The sequence below is a fragment of the Elephas maximus genome, chromosome 1 (assembly GCF_024166365.1).
Source record: "Elephas maximus indicus isolate mEleMax1 chromosome 1, mEleMax1 primary haplotype, whole genome shotgun sequence".
Lineage (NCBI taxonomy): Eukaryota > Metazoa > Chordata > Mammalia > Proboscidea > Elephantidae > Elephas > Elephas maximus.
The window spans coordinates 77,175,408-77,193,100 of NC_064819.1; the positions used below are offsets into that span (position 1 = coordinate 77,175,408).

Sequence of the window (17,693 nt, forward strand, 5' to 3'; positions counted from 1 at the left end):
AAAATGGTAAAGATTAATTTATATTTTTTTAAATGGCTTCTTTTCCCACAAGGAAGAATTAGTAATCTTTTGTCAGGGCCAGTGGTGTCAAGGAAATCCATGTGACTGTGGATGAAATCAATTTTGAAGACAGTGTCTAAAGCAGAATCAGTCCTAACAGGTTGTAGAACTCTGTGTCCCTAATGAACTATTTTAAAAATATTTTGAAGAATAAAACAAAGAAAAATATTCACAAAATTATGCTAGTAGTATTTTTTATGCCCTAAAATATTTATTTTAGAAAATGAGGTCAACTTCTCTGAATGAAAAGTAGGAATGGATTTTTTCCCCAAAGTTATTTAGCTAGTGAAAGTGAAGCATAGAATCTTCCAATTCATCACCAAGTGGTGGTTTCCAGTTCATAGCGACCCTTTTCAGAAAAACACCCAGGCAAATCAAGACAAAAAGGAAAGCCTTTTCAACAATTAGTGCAGGGACAATTGGATATCCACACACAAAAAGAAGAATTTAGAGCCTTCCCTCAAACCATACACAAACGTTAACTTGGAATCCATCATAGGCCGAAATGTAAGACTTCAAATTATGAAAGTTTTAGGTGTAAACACTGAAGAAAATCTTTGTGACTTTGGGTTAGGCAGAGTTCTTAGATATAACACCAAAAGCACTATCCATAAAGAAGAAAATTGACTAACAGGACTAAATCAAAATTTTGCACTTCGAAAGACACCACTAGAAAAATGAAAAGACAAACCATAGGCTGGGAGGAAATATCCGTGAATGAAATACCTCATGAAGGACTTGTATCCAGAATATGTAAAGAAATTTTATAAATCAATAATACTAAGATAAAGAACCAAATTTAAACACACAGAAGATTTGAATAGACATTTGTCCATAGAAAACATACAAATGGCTAATGAGCACATGAAAAGATGTTCAACATCATAGTTGTAAACCTAGAAAGAAAAAAGAAAAAAGCCCAAACTCTTTGCTGTCGAGTTCTAACACATAACCACCATATAGGAAAGTAGAAGTGCCCCATAGGGTTCCCAAAGAACAGCTGGTCAATTTGAACTGCAGACCTTTACTTAGCTGCTGTAGTACTTAACCACTATACAACCAGTGCTACTCACAGTCATCATGGATGTATAAATTAAACCACATTGACATAGCACTTCACACTTACTCTGTGCCTATACCAGAAAACATAGATAATAACCTGTGTTACTGATGATGTGGACAAATTTGTACTCTCATACAGTGCTGGTGGGAATGCAAAATGACACAGCCACTTTAGAAAACAGTTTGACTATTTTTAAAAAGATTAATAATAATTTTAACATATTGTTGTTACCAGTTGAATTGAATCCTCCAGAAATATCTGTTGAAAATTTTAACCCCTATATCTGTGTACGAAATCCCATTTGGCAATAGGATTTGTTTGTTCTGTCAGTGGGGCCATATCGGTGTAGAATGTGTCCTAAACCTACTAACGCTTGAGATGAAAACAGCAGATTAGACTCAGAGACAACGGAGCACACACTGGGTGGAAGATAGATGATACCAGAAGACAACGGACACAGGTGAATCTACGTAGAAGCACATAAAGCAGCACAGGAAGTAGGATTGCAGGCTGCTAAAAGGTTAAATTGGCTCCACTGGGGTTTGAACCCAGGATCTTCTGCATGTAAAGCAGATGTGCTAACCACTACACCATGGAACCACTACAAGTATAGTCCCATGGACATCCAGAACAACTAACAAAACTGTATTGGAAGAAGTACAGCCAAAATGCTCACTAGAACTGAGGATGGCAAGACTTCCTCTCACATATGACGTGATATCAGAAGGGATCAGCCCTTTGAAAAGGACATTCTGCTTGGTAAATGAGAGGGTCAGTGAAAAACAGAAAGACCTTCAATGAAATGGACTGACACAGCACTGCTACAATGGCCTCAAGCATAACAATGGTTGTGGGGATGGCACAAGTCCTGGCAGTGTTTTGTTTTCTTGTGGGGTCTGCTGTGAGTCAGAACCAGCTCCATGGCACCGAAAAACAACAAATCAAAAAGTTGAACTAGATGAGGAAGGACCTCCCCTCAGAAACACACATTGAAGTTGGCCTTCTAGCCTCCTGAACTGTGAAAAAGAAAGAAAAAAAAAAATCCTGTTCTTTAATCCACCCAAAGGACTGGTCCCTCCTGATAACAAGTGGAAAGCATCTAAGAAGAGGTCTCACTATCCTCGCTTCTAATGAGAATCCTGGCTGTACTTCTTCCAAGACATTTTGTTAGTTCTTCTGGCAGTCCGTGGGACTGTACTTGTTGTGGTTGCATGGTGTAGTGGTTAGCGTATCTGCTTTACATGCAGAAGATCCTGGGTTTGATCCCCAGTGGAGCCAGTGGTATTTCAGTCACAGCAGCACTAAGAAACTAAGACATCGTTATGTCAGGGAATACATCTGTTCTGTTACCTTTGTATTGGCAGAGATTGGCACACAATAGTACATCAATACCTGTTGCCATCAAGCTAATTCACTGTTCCATAGGGTTTCTGTGGGGCAGCTGCTAACACTTTAGTTAGCAGCTGAGCTCTTAAAGTCAATGCCACCAGGGCCCTTCTATATCAATGTATGTGCTACATGTTGGGGGAAATCCTTCAGCTGTCTTGGGAAGGTGAGGCAGGCACACAATTTTAGTGTGATGTGAGGTCCACGGAGCTATGGCTAGTCTAAAGATTAAATCTTTCCCTCGGGAGCAATTCTCGGGGGGTCAAGCATTGTCCAATATTCTCTCAGAATCAGTTCCTCACTGATTTGAAAGTCCATTGAACTAAACTTGTCTTTGGTCTGGGATAGTGACAACTGGACCAATGACCAACATCATGATAAATGGAGAAAAGATTGAAGTTGTCAAGGATTTCATTTTACTTGGATGCACAATCAATAGCACTGGAAGCAGCAGTCAAGAATTCAAAAGATGCACTGCATTGGGTAAATCTGCTGCAAAGGACCTCTTCAAAGTGTTGAAGAGGAAGAATGTCACCTTGAAGACTAAGGTGTGCTGACCCAAGACATGGTATTTTCAATCGTATCATATGCATGTGAAAGCTGGACCATGAATAAGGAAGACTGAAGAAGAATTGACGCCTTTGAATTATGGTGTTGGTGAAGAATATTGAATATACCATGGACTGTCAAAAGAAAGAACAAATCTGTCTTAGAAGAAGTACAGCCAGAATGCTCCTTAGAGGCAAGGATGGCGAAACTGCGTCTTACATACTTTGGACATGTTGTCCGGAAGAATCAGTCCCTGGAGAAGGACACCATGCTTGGCAGAGTAGAGTACAGGGCCGGCGGAAAAGAGGAAGACCCTCAATGAGGTGGGTTGACGCAGTGGCTGCAATAATGAGCTAAAGCATAACAACGATTGTAAGGATGGCTCAGGACCAGCCAGTGTTTCGTTCTGTTGTGCATAGGGTCGCTATGAGTCAGAACCAACTCAACACCACATAACAACAACAACAACAGTGACATTACCCCAAAAGTATGAAGGATAAGTAGTTAAGCTGTTGGATTGAAAACCTAGCACCATCTCGATGGAGTTATGTTTGTATATGGCTATTTATCTTGTCTGGAAATGCAGAAATAAATCCTTCATACTGAATTGTTGTGAAACACAAACCTTTCAGAAGGATGGTGGGCCATCCCAAGTTTTGTATTGAGTTCCTGTGCTAATCAGGCCTCCTTATCCTCATTCACCTCTGAAATGAGCTCAATCTGTTCAAACTGTATTTCCAGCACCCTTAAAACTTTGACACTTTTATTGTGTACTTTTAGGTCAAAAAATCTGTGAGCTCCCAATGTACAGGGTGCTAATTCAGCCTAGCCTCCCCACATAGTAGAGCCTTCATGTTCAGAAATGCTGGCTGTGGTATGATGAAGTTGTTACACTTGATAGCTGCTGATGGGAAAGCTGACCCCAAACAGTGTGAAGGTTAAAAAAAGTTAAAACTCTCTTTCTGATAATAGAAACTAACCTGCAAGTGAGGGATGTCCTGGGCTGAAATCATCACAAAGTTATAATAAAGCGAGAAGAAAGAGTATTCCGCAAATGTTCAAAGGGGCAAAACTGGAAAATAGACAAGCATACTGCCAGAGCCATGTGTGCCAGAGTTCAAGGAATGTTACATAATTAAGCATATATTAACATTACAAATGGGTAATATCATTAAAAGTTTCACCTTTTCAAACTGGCTAAAAACTGCTAAATATACATGATTCTACATTTTCAATTGTCTTTCTTCAGAAGCATTGGTTCAGATTTGAGTAATGGCAGTCAGGAAGGTCTTCACTGGGTGAACAAATCTTACTATTTACTAAATGCTAAAAGACAAAGAAAAGAGTGGAAAATACGTGGATCTTTTGTGCTCTGTTTAAGATTGTTTATATGAAATTTTCCTTAAAAGATGCTTTCTAGGTTTTCCTAGCTATTGTTTTTATACCTCAGGAGCCAGTTGATGTATCCTTGTGAGTCCAGCTCCAGCTAGGTCACTTTATACTCACGGACAGGGAATAATGGCCCCAATTTGAACTCCTAGGTCACTAGGACCGTGTCCCTTCACCTCTTCCGCCAACACACTTATTGGAGGTCAATACCCTTGGTATAGTAGAAGGAACCCGGGGTATGACATCCAGTTACATCTGTTTCCATATAATATTTATTACATTGTTACAGAAAGGGGAAAATCAGTGATCTTTCTAGATCTCATTTTCATCATTTGCTAGTTGAAAAATTAAGCCAGAATACTCCTCAGAAGGGAAGATGTTGAGACTTTGTCTTATATGTTTGGACATGTTATCAGGCGGGACCAGGCCCTGGAGAAGGTCACATGCTAGGTAGAGAGTCAGAAAAAAGAGGAAGACCCTCAATGATGTGCATTGACACAGTGGCTGCAACAAAGAGCTCAAACATAGCAATGATTGTCAGGATTGTGCAGGACTGAGCAGTGTCTCATTCTGTTGTACATGGAGTCACTATAAGATTGCACCTAACAACAACTACATTCTGTGCCAGGCATGGTTTTAGTAACAAATGCTACAGTAGTAAACAAACAAAAAAAGTCTTTTGAGTTTTCCCTCAATGTAGAACAAAACCGGCATTCCTAACCAAGACCAGATTTACTGAACTGATAGAGACTAGAGGAATCCCTGAGACTATTGCCCTAAGACACCCTTTTAACTTGGAACTGAAGTCACCTCCAGAGGCCTCCTTTCAGTCAAATAATAGATTGGCTTAGAAAATAAATATCACCTGTGAGGAATGTGTTCCCTTAAACAATCAACTATATGAGATCAAATGGTCAACATTGACCCAAACACAAGAAGGCAAAGAAGGGTAGGGAAGCTAGATAAATGGACATAGAACAAACAGAATGGAAATAATGAGAATGCTGACACATTGCAAAAACTGTAGCCAATGTCACGGAACAATTTGTACAGAAATTGTAAAATGGGAACCTAATTTGCTGTGTAAAATTTCACCTAAAACACAGTAAACATTTTTAAAAACACACAAAAAAGTCTTTTCCCTACAAGCCTTACATTCCAGTGACAAAGAAAGGCAGAATGCAAACTAATTATGTAAATTACATAGTTTATTAGATGTACATAAATATATTCACAAAAAAATCAGGAATGAGGATAAGGTGTTCAGGAGTAGTGAAACTCTGGAAGTTCACGGTGGGTTCACTAATAATGTGATATTTGAAGAAGATGAGTTAGTGCACATATCTGGAATAGAGTGTTGAAAGCAAAGGCAGTGGCTAGTGCAAAGGTCTTGAGGCAGAAAGATGTCTAATGTATTTAAAGGACAATGACAAGGTCAATAATAACTTCAGCAGAGTGAGCAAGGGGGAGAGCAGTAGGAGAATAGGTCAGAGAGGAAATTGGGTAGGGAGCAGGGACATTATATAGAGCCCTGTACATTATTATGAGGATTTTGTCTTTTTTTTTTTTTCTCTGAGTACAGTAAGGATCCACTGATGCGTTTTTAGTACAGAGAACAATAAGGAGTCATTGTCGGGTTTTAAACATTCCTGAGACAGTATCTTGTTAAAGTAAATGGAAGCAAACTCAAGACATAATGAGAGACATTGATAATATTCTGGACCCCTGGTGGTGCATGGTTAAGAGCTCTTTGGCTGCTAACCTAGAGGTCAGCAGTTAGAATCCACCAGCTACTTGGAAACGCGATGGGGCAGGTCAGCTCTGTTCTATAGAATTATCTTGAGTTGGAATCAACTCCATGGCAACAGGTAATAATATTCTACATTAGAGAATATTATGGCTAAAGCCAAGCTAATAGTAATGGAAGGATCTAAGAACTGGCCATATTGCAGATATATTTTGAAGATAAAGCAAGGACAATTTTCAGAGTGACTGGATATGCTGAACAGAGCAAAAATGGAGTCAATGAAGATCCCAAATTCTTAGTCCTAAACAGCTGGAAGGATGAAGTTGCAGTTAAATGAGATAGAGATCAATATGTTTGGAACAGTTTCAGAGGATAGATATGAATTCCACTTTGGGATATGTTCAGGTTAAGATGCTTACTGTAAGACTTCTAAGAGGAGATAATCAGTTGGCTAGAGATACACAATGGTACTCGAATGAAAACAATGGAAGATGTAAACCATGAGATGATGGGCTTAGCCAGGGAATGACAACAAAAAACAGAAGAGGCATGAGGATTAAGATCTGAGACTTTACAATGTTTACCCAAAAGCCAAAGAGGTCAGGTAAAGGAGTTAATCAGGTAGAGAAAGTGCTTGACAGTCATATGGATATAGTGCACTAGACCCTGAAAAAGGGATGGGGAGAACAAGGTGTCAGATGGACAGTGGCCATCAGACACACAACCCATATCCAAGGCCATCCCCACTCCCTGCATCATTTTCTTCACTGAAATTTCTATCTTAAGACTTTATGTCACTTGTTTCAAAAACCTATTTCTTCTTCTCCCCACCCACCCCTTAGAGGTAGAGCAAAGAGGGTAGGTGTCACTATCTAGGATTAAAGAAATAAAGTTGACGTTTGATCTAGGTTTTATGTCAAAGAGGCTCTTTCCAATAGTTCAGCTGGGTGTGAGGTGAGTACAGCAATGTCTTCTCTTGACCCAGTACGGGCATCAAACCAGGGACCTTGTCTTTATTACTACCACCTGACCACCTGAACTAGCCCGCCACCGGTAAAAAAGTTATTTTACATTTAGGAACTGCTAAGTATGTTGGCTCCCTCATCACTCATCAAACAAACCCTCTCATTTACCCAATCTTAACTGTTACTAATGACACCATGTTTTCAAGTTTCTCTTTATGTTTTCTATTTCCCTTTTCCACACTCCTGCAAAAAGAAGAAGAAACACAAAAACTGTACCTCCAGCAAAAAGACGTTCTGGAGCTCATGGAATTCATCCGAGAGAAACTTTCACTAGAGAGGGTTCCTTCATCCTACCCCAAGAAGCCTTTGAGAAAGTTTCAGAGACCCCTGGGAAGGATTTGTTCAATTTGGCCCCAGCTCAGGACATGAGGATTCCTCTCCAGAATGTCCCAGGTGGATCAGCCCCACCTGCTACTAAATCCTGGGGAGATGCCCCTTCTCTGTGTTCTGGGAAGGCTAAAGTTGATTAATTACAATTTAGGGCAAAATGTAATAGGTAAAATACCTCTGTGAAAGTATCTAAAGAGACTTTTCTCTCATGAGCCTTATATTGTCCATGGCTAGTAAGAATGTCTGGACATTTGTAGAGGATGACATGGGGTCACTATATTAATTGCCACAGGAATACAGAGCGATCCAGCTTCAAAATCCCATTTAGTGTATGGTTTCTTGGACCACTCCTGGCACAAACTGTATTCAAATGGGTTAGATATTTGTACACAGGAAGTTTATTAGGGAATGCTATTTTTTTTGTGGGAACAACACCTGTGAGGGAGTGAGGGAAGCACGATTACAAGGGGAAAAGTTGACAGGCAGCAACAGAGGACTGAGCTGATCCCTTGAGGAGCTCTGAAAATAGGATGGCCCTTCAGAGTTGATGCAAGAGAGTCAGTCCTTTATAGGCATGCATTAGTCATTACTGTGGGCTGCTTTCAGAGACAGGACATGACCTTGATAAAGGCAGTTCCTTTCACCTCAGGGCAATTCCTAGAGCAGGCTTCAAATTTGTTCCATGAGGGAGCAACGCTCCTGGCAGCTGGGGAAATGAATGCCTTGGTCCTGAAAGGAGGAAACTTGGGTGGCACAACACATCACAGAGAACAAGGTTGGAGGCAGGCTTAGCAGGCAGCTGATAACTAGCAGGAGGAAAGTTGTTAGGCTACTACAATAATTCAGACAAGAAATGCAGGTAGTTTGGGCCAAATTCGTAGCAGTTCAGTAGTTGAGAATGTTGTATCATTTTGAAGTAGCGCCAACAGGACATCCTGACAGGAAGAAAGGTTGTGATGCCCACTTGAGAAGTGTATTTCTTTTGATTTTACTGAATACATGAGTTCTAAAATAATATATCCAGTTTGTGATTAATATGCACACGAACCTTAATACTCAAAAATAATGGAAATGAAATTAGAAATTCTACCATTGATCCAATTCTTGAAATGCTCAGAAGTAATGAAAATAGAAAAATATAATCCCTAAGAATGCAATCATGCTATAACTATTTCTTTATGTAGAATGTTGAAATATGGACGTTATTTGCTATATTAAGATGATGATCTTAGGTACACGTCATACTAGAGGAATTGACTACGGTGCAATTGGCTTCCTCTCATATAAAATGCTGAGATAATAAGCTGATTAAACCCAAGATAATGATCTTAGATTTTATGATATTAGAATAAATAGAGAAGAGGAGAAGTCTGAGGTCTGAGTTCTGAGGCTGTCCAATGTTTACCCAAAAGCCAAAGAAGCCTTGGGATCCAAATGGGCAACGTTGTGTTCCTCTTTAAAGCAGTCACTTCTTTCCTACTCATCATATTCAGATTGAAATCTAACCTCCATATTGTACAGGACCTTCCCTCACCTCTCTGTTCTTGCACCTGTTATTCCACTTACCTTCTCTTCTCTGAGGGCTCTGATTCAAACCTACACCTGAAGCTCTCTGTACTCCACTTACTCTCTATCCTCTTTACCCAAGATCAGAATCCCCCTTCCATTCAACTGCTCTTCAACCAACTCATTTTTTTTTTTTTTAATTAACTGAAGTGTTGTTTAGCCACCAATTTCGTGATCATTAGGACTGGGGGTGATGCCCCTTTTCTGTGCTCCTCTGAGAAAACCCTGTGATTTTTATCAGTTGTTCTACTCACCAATTTTACTGTAACTAAATAACTATGGGAGAATTTCTCATAATGATCACTTTAGGTGCCCCTTTCCTCCTTCTAGCATTTCATTTCCCTAAGGCCAGCTGGTACTTCTATTCACCAGCATGAGATTGGGCTGCTCAATAATTTCTTCAAAATAAGTATTAAGGCAAATTTTTGAGAAAGGTTAATGAACAAACATAGGTGTTGAATGGAATCGCTGTCTAACCTGCCGATCGGATCTGAAAATAGTGTCAAGCTTGAGATTGTGCTAATAAGAAACATGCTTTTTGCCTCCTTTACCCCCAGTATTTTCATCAGGTTGTTTTTTAGCTGCCAAAGAAGGAGACATAAAGTGATCTTTCTCAGAGACTGAGAAATCTTTCTAGTCAAAAATTTCTAATACTTGGGAACAAGCACATTTTCGATGCTGAACACCTTGACCTAGACTCCACCGTTGGAAAGTTTAATTTTAGAACCCTGGTGGTGAAGAGGTTAGGCTGGGGCTGCTAATCAAAAAGATGAGCAGTTCAAATCCACCAGGCGCTCCTTGGAAACTCCATGGGGCAGTTCTACTCTGTCCTGTAGGGTCCATGTGAGTCAGAAACCACAGGGCTGCACTTGACAGGAACAGCAGAAGGAAGATTGCTTCCTGTCTCCAAGGGAAGGACAGTGATTCAAGACAGCTGAAATGAAATGAATAAGAAATAAGAGTCAGGTACATCACAATGGTCATCTTCCTGCTATAAAACAGATTTAAGGGTTTCGGACACAGAGTTTACACGTTCCAGAACAGAAAATATGAGTGATACAGAATAGAACTTCCTTTGATGCTCAGAATAGAGCTTCATTTGACGTCTAATAGATTCACTCGCCACAGATTACACTTCCATAGATCCCCACCACCCTCACGACCCTCGGATAGCAGAAAACTGGCCACAGCCAGACACCCGCACCCTCTGCTCCTCGGTCTTTCTCGCTAGTGCCCAGGCACAAATTGCCGAGGGCCTACTGAAACCAGCCCTTTCGTACTATTTTTTAAGGGTTCACGTTCAGTCATCGGGAGATGAAGATCATTGCGTCTTGCACCAGCAGAGAAATGAGATCAGAATTTATCAAGAAATTTCTTGAAACTTGCTCGTGATTTTCCTGGTGCTTGTAATTTTTTTTTTTTTGTAAAGGAATTGGGACCCTGGGAGTAGCATTTGCTTGACTATGATTTCTCGAGTTTTGATACTGCTGATTATAAGAATGGGAAAGTACAAGGGGAAAAAATATTTCTCAACCTGAAAATATCCTGAAGGAAAGCACATATTTCCTATTAATCAATTACAAACGGGAAAGCAATGTAGCAAGCGAGTTTCCGTAGTGTAGTGGTTATCACGTTCGCCTAACACGCGAAAGGTCCCCGGTTCGAAACCGGGCGGAAACAAACTGGGCATTACTTCTGTGAGTTCTGAATTTCACTGCACAAACTCTTAATCCGAACATGCTTCAACGAATCCCCTAACCTTCGCTTTCCTTTTGTAGCACCTGACTTTAAATTAAAAGAATAATGTGCTTGACTTGCCTCCTCGCCCGCCCCCGGACGCTTGTCAGGTTTTCCATTTCCCACTGGGTTACAAAAGTTTCTGCACCCGGTAGAAAAGCGAGGTCTCCATCGTTCTCTGGCACAGGATTCAAAGTGAAGAGTCCTGAGACAATAGAGTGGCTGCTGTATACAAAAAAAAAAAAGTTGCTGTCAGGTCACTTACGACTCACAGAGAAATATGGGACTCAGCATAACGGCCCCATTAATCTTCCTACAGTAGATCTTAGACACAAACTGCTGACATTTCAGATAACAACCAAGCTGTTAAGCAAATCGCCACCAAGGCTCTGGACATGAAATAAAACAAATTAAAAAAAAAAAAAGCCCATTGCCACGGAATCAATTCTGACTCATAGCAACCCCATACAACAGGGTAGAAATGCCCCCACAGAGTTTCCAAGGAGCACCTGGTGGATTCGAACTGCTAACCTTTTGCTTAGCAGTCATAGCAGGTTTTCTGGACATGAAATTAAAAAATGATAATAATAATAGGGGGTCTTAAAGGTATGTACGTGCTTGGCCAAAAGTAGTGAGGCTGAAGCAGGCTGCATAGACTAAAATCTATTTTTATTTTCAAGTTTGGTAAGCGGTCGTAGTTAATGCCGGAAACCACTATGTGTGAGTGTTTGTTAAAATCAGTATGGAAAGTTCCTGAAAGGAATAACAGTACAAGCTGAAACTCATTATTTTCATTGTTTCCCTACCTAGGGGTGGACTGTTCCATGAAGGGTACTGTATCTTAACCAGCAAAGAACTGCGCCACAGGGAAGTTATGCTCTCACAAAGGAGCTTATTGTAATTTCCTTTTGCCTGCCCTGAGAACCTGTTGAAAGTCACCAAACCAAGAACAGATGTTGCCAGGCTGTTCCCAAGGAAGTGGACTCTAGCCAACAAAGATTCCTTAAATCAATCATGTATTCCCATAGGTGATGTTTCCCACCTTTGCCAATCATGTAACTTTTCTTAATTTACTTCCTTCTGTAACAGTATATTGGAGACTCCCTGACTGTGAATCAGTGGCTTCTGCTAGTCTCTTGTGCCCAGTACACACTGGCAAAGTCCTCGTGGCAATGATCATCTTTGTCCTTGTCCTTGCTTAATAAAAGTCTCTTTAGATTACATTTGACTGTGGGGTCATTTTCTCCTATGACAGACAAGATGGTGGCTGTCAAGGGAGTGAGAAATAGTCACAGTCTGGATATATTTTGAAGATAGAAGAAAAATTTCTGACATACTGGGTTTGAGGTATGAGAGAAAGAGTAAAATAAATGATGAATTCGAGGGTTTTTTTTGCCTCAAAGACTAGAAGAACTGAGCTGTCATTAACTGAAATGGTGAAGCTTGGATGTAGTAGGATTATTAGAGAAAAGTGGGAGCTCAGTTTTAGGCTTGCTAACTTTTAGATGCCTAGTACAAAACATCCAAGTGGCAATGCCAAGGAATCAGTTGTATATACCAAACACAAGGTTAATGGAGTGGTCTAGACTGCAGATACAAATTTGTGAGTTGCAGGCATATAAACCAAAAAGCCAAACCCATTTTGATCAAGAAGTTAAGGACTCAGCTGCTAGCCAAATGGTCACCAGTTCAAACCCACCACCCACTCCATGAGTGAAAGATGTGGCAGTCTGCTTCTCTAAAGATCATAGCCTTGGAAACCCTATGGGGCAGCTCTACTCAGTCCTATAAGGTTACTAGGAGATGATGTAGGCATACAGATGATTTCAACTATGAGAATGGATGAGATTCCCAGGGAGTGAGTGTACATAAATTACAGGTTCGAGGACCAACCTGTGGGACTTTCTACTATAGAATGGGTGAGGAGAGGCCAAAGAAACAAAGGACATTGAGAAAGTTGAGCCAGCGAGGTAGAAAGATAGTCAGGACAGTACTGTTTTGGAAGCCAAATTTAAAAAAAAAGAAAAAAAATTATAAGACAGTAAATATGTTTATTGACACTGAGAAGTTGTCTTAATTTCTTAGTGCTGCTGTAACAGAAATACCACACGTGGTTTTCTTTAAGGAATAGAAATTTATTTTCTCACAGTTTAAGAAGCTGGAAGTCCAAATTCAGGGCACTACTGTAGGGGAATGCTCTCTCCCTCTTAGCCCTGGGAAAAAATCTTTCTCTTGGTTTCCATAGCCCCAGAGTTCCTGGTTCCTTAGTAATCATCAGGTGTGTTGCTCTCTTCCTCAGTTTGTGCTCTCTTATCTCAGCGCCAGTCTGTTCTTTTTGTATCTCAAAAGTGATTAAATTTAAGACATACCCTACACTGATACCGCCTCATTAACATGAAAATAAAACTGATTCCAAAATGGGATTATATCTCCCGGTACAGAGGTTTGGATTCTATGATGTATTTTGGGGAGACATAAATGAATCCGTAACTGAAGTCAAGGAAGATAAGGTCTTGAAAAAGTAAGAAGAATTCATTAGTAATATTGACAAGGAGAATCCATGAACTGATGGTGTAAAAAAAAAAAAAAAAACCAGAATGTAGTGGATTTAAAAACACAAGGAGAGGAATTGGAGACAGTAAATCTGGATAACCCTTTAGAAGTGATTTTTGTAAGGCCATCTGAGAAACAGGGTAGTACCTAGAGGGGTATGTTGGGTCAAGAGAAACCCTTTTAAGACAGGAGACAAATAGCATATTTGATTGTTCATGGGAATGATACAATAGGCACAAATTGAGAGGTTTCACACATTTAATCTGACTTTGGCACAATTCTAAGTAATGGTAATCCAGAAAAAAAAAAATCTGACTTTGCGGACAAATATTATGGTGAAGGCCAACTGGTAGACAATATTTTAAAAAAGAAAAATATGCATTAAGTCTGACCGCGATTATTTTAACAGCGGAAAGTATCAATTTCAACATTATGAAAGGGCAGTGCAAGGGATGAGTTGTGAGTCAGGTAGAGGACATAATCAGATAGAGAAAGTGCTTGAGGGCCACATGGTAGACAGTGGGCTGGACACTGAAAAAGGGACAAGGAGAATGGGACGCTCTTATGGACAGCGGCCATCAGGCGCACACCCCATCCCCAAGACCATCCTCACTCCTAGCCTGGTTTTCTTCACTAAGATTTCTACCTTAAGGCTTAATGTCACTTGTTCCAGAAAACCGTTTTTTCTCGCCCCACCCCGCTTTAGAGGGGAGCAAAGGGGGTATAGTCGCCATTACTGTGGATTAAGGAAATAAAGTCGAAGTTGGATCCAGAATTGGTGTCACAGAGGTTATTTTCAAACTGCAGCTAGGTACACCGCAAGGTTTTTTTAAATCAAAAACGAACTCCTTTCTTTGGCCCGTACGGGGATCGAACCCGCCACCTTGGCGTTATTAGCACCACGCTCTAACCAATGAGATAACCGGCCGCTTGCCGAAAAGATTCCTTCTTATTTGAAAAGATCGAAGATTGCTCACTCCCTCGCCATCCATCCAAAAGATACTCACTTTTACACAATGTTAACTGTGACCAAATGACACTGTGTTCAAACTTCTCTTTAGGTTTTCCGTTTTCCCTTTCCTCACTCCTGCAAAAAGAAAAAGGAACAAAAACTCTACCTCCAGCAGAAATGAATTCCTCCTCCTATGGAAAATAAGACGTTCTGGAGCTCGTCGATTTCGTCCCGACGGAAATATTCGCTTGGGAGGGCTCCCCATCCTACCCCAGGAAGCCTTTGAAAAGGATGCAGGCACCCCAGGAGGGTGGATTTGGTCCCCGCTCAGGGCGTGAGGATTTCTTTCCACACGGGAAGGAACATCCCCCGTGGATATCACCAGCGTCTCCCTATATCCTGTGGTGATGCCCCTTCTTTGTGTACTGTGAAAACGCCCTGCCGCGTGAATCTCTGTTGGTCTATTTTGCGATTTTATTGTCATTAACTGCATATGTTCTTTTTTCCTTTCCTTGAGGACGACGACTGTGTGGTCTCATTCTTTCGTCCTCTGGTAGTCCCTGTGCCCGCACAGCATGGTGGTTGACTCAGTAATTGAAGTTCACGAACGGGAAAGAGCGTACAGAAAATCATGTTTGCTGATGATCAAGTCCTAGAAAAATTAAAAGGCTCTAGATTTTGCTAACCTGAAAATACATTCTTTCAATCATTACGTGTAATATTCAAACAGTGGAGTTCAAGACGCTCAGATTATTTCGGAGGTGTCAAGCTGCTCTCTCTGTCCCAGGCACCCCCAGAAAAAAAGGGACTCTGACATGAAGAAGCACAGACATCATCACCATCTCCCACTGCTCTGGGGACAACTGCCATCTCTAAACTCAACCAAAGTTTGTGGGTCCACCATGCCAAGTGATGCTTAAGGAAGAACCTGGAAAAAGGCAGCTAGCTTCTAGCTAACCAAAAGAAGAAAAGAAATGTTAGGGGAAGATAGTGAAAAGGGAGGGTACAAGAAAGAAAAGAAAAATATATCAGAGTTTTCATTCTTACCCAGTAAATCAAATAAGTGGTACAAGAAAACTGCAGACACAATTCAAAGAATTAGGCATGTGTGGGGCAAAATCTAAGGAAGTTTGTCATCCCAGAGATGGACGATATAGAGGCCCGTCTAGGAAACCACCCCAACCCCATGTATCTGGCCCTGCAGCTTCACATTCCCAGGTCATATCCGTCCAGCTGCCCAGGCCCAAGTGTGGACCCACAGACCTCCAGAGTTCAGTCCTGAGGACCTTGAGCCCTGCTTCCTAAAGGCTCATTTTCTTTCACTAGAAAACATACACAAGAGAAACTGCCAAGGGACAATATTGAGGACTTTCTCGAAATCAAATCCTTCGCTCTTGCCAGCCTGCCTGTGTTTGTAAAGGAATTGGGGACTTGAGTGAAGACTTTGACCGTTATGAATAATGGTGTTTGGTTGTTAATTTTAATACACAAATAGTATGAGTGAAAGAAACATACCATCACCACGACAATTTCCTTGAGGAAAAGACGGCTTCAAGATTATCCAGCCCGGGGTATCCAGAAAAACTCTATTTTATCCTGTCGAGGCAATTTGTGACTGAAGACAAGCTCCATTGTAGATGAGGTTATAGCCTTTGCCCAATGCAGGAAAGGCCTTGCTTTGAAAGCAGGTGGGAAAATGCCTGTTTTTTCAAAGTTAGAATTGAATTGGTTTTGTATGGGAGATTTTCCCTCCTACCCCAACATGTAAGAGTGAATATATTTTGACCAACATTCAAAAAAGCTCATGCTGTTCCTGCACTCCTGGGCTTGAAAGCAGGGCTTTGTTTCCCTAGAGGCCTTCACACCTGGGTGTTCACCCCACCTCCAGTGTGGACCAGCCTCTCCCCTCCCCCATTTCTCTCTGTTTCTGTGTATTCCAAGTGGGTGGAGGCAGGTGTCAATGGAATGAGGTGCCTGCCCCTTAAACCCCAGTCTGCAAGGTAAGGTGGATCAGGCTCCCTTCAGAATCCAGGGAGTGGGATTTACTGCTCTCTGGCAAGTGAAGATTTCAAATTCTAGAAGGAAAGGGCTCCTCTTCCAAACCGAACGCTACGACCTTCAGGGTCAAGACAAATACCATTAGAACTCTCCCTCAATTTTTATTTTCTTGCCAAAAGTCTTGTTCATTTGGTCTAATTAACATGATGTTGTTAATATAGTGAGCAAGACGTCTGGTGTATTATGTACTAGAATGATGTCTGTGTATTTAAAGTAGAGCAAGAAATTCAATAGTAACTGCAGCAAAGTGCAATGGGGAGAGTCCTAGGAGAAAAGGTCAGAGAGGAAAATGAGTGGGGAGCAGGGAGATTGTGTAGAGATTTGCAGGTCATTATAAGAATTTTAAGTTTTTCTTTCTTTTTTATTTTATTTTTTTTTTGAGGGCAATAATGAGCCATTGCTGGATTTTAAGCAGTGAATACAATAAGGAGTCCTTCTGGGGTTTTAAAAAGGACCCCTTAAACGTTCTGTAGAAACCATCATGTTAAAGGAAATGGAGGAAACCACAAAACACATTAAGAGACACCAGTAATACTCCACATCAGAGAATATTATGGATTGGGGAATGTTAGTGAGAGTTAAAGTGTGGAGAAGTGGCCAAACTCCAGATATATTTTAAGGATAAAGCAATGAAAGTTTTCTGAGTGATTGGATGGGGGAATAGAGCAAAAATGGAGTCAGTGAAGATGCCAAATTCTTAGTCCTAAACAGCTGGAGGAAGAGAGTTGCAGTTCAGTGAGATATGGATTGATATGGTTGGATCCTTTTCAGAGGATACATACGAATTCCAGTTTGGGATATGTTAACTATAAAATGTTTATTCTGAGACTTCAAAGAGGAGATATCCAGTAGGCTAGAGGCACACAGTGGTCCTCAGATGAAGACCATGTAAAATGTAAACCATTAGATGTTGCCTCGCCAGGTGATTAGAATCAATAGAGAAGAGAAGAGGCCTAAGAACTGAACTCTGAGAGATGTTCCAATGTTCCTGCAAAGGCCAAAGCAGTCTTTGGATCAAAATGGGCGATGTCATGTTCCTCTTTAAAACAGTCACTTCTTCCCTACTCACCACATTCAGATCAAAATTTAACCTCCCTACTGTCCAGAACCCTCCCTGACCTCCCTGATCCTGGACATGTTATCCCACTTACCTTCCCTCTCTGCACAGTCTGACTGAAACCTCCAAGTGCAGCTCCCCACACTCCACTTCCTCTCTATTCCATTTTCACCCAAGGCCAGAATCCCCCCTCCGTTCAACTGCTCTTCAACCACTTTACT

The 17,693-nt window shown here is 40.9% G+C and overlaps 4 non-coding genes across 4 annotated transcripts; 2 read left to right on the forward strand and 2 right to left on the reverse strand.

The window, feature by feature from the left end:
• Window positions 1–1,650: 1,650 nt before the first annotated feature.
• TRNAV-UAC (transfer RNA valine (anticodon UAC)) lies at window positions 1,651–1,723 on the reverse strand. Its single transcript has one exon. It is a non-coding gene; the product is annotated as a tRNA-Val (tRNA).
• A 605-nt stretch (window positions 1,724–2,328) lies between these two features.
• On the forward strand, window positions 2,329–2,401 carry TRNAV-UAC (transfer RNA valine (anticodon UAC)). The gene has a single exon. It is a non-coding gene; the product is annotated as a tRNA-Val (tRNA).
• Window positions 2,402–10,722: 8,321 nt separating this feature from the next.
• On the forward strand, window positions 10,723–10,795 carry TRNAV-AAC (transfer RNA valine (anticodon AAC)). Its single transcript has one exon. It is a non-coding gene; the product is annotated as a tRNA-Val (tRNA).
• A 3,465-nt stretch (window positions 10,796–14,260) lies between these two features.
• Window positions 14,261–14,333, reverse strand: TRNAI-AAU (transfer RNA isoleucine (anticodon AAU)). Its single transcript has one exon. It is a non-coding gene; the product is annotated as a tRNA-Ile (tRNA).
• Window positions 14,334–17,693: the final 3,360 nt, after the last annotated feature.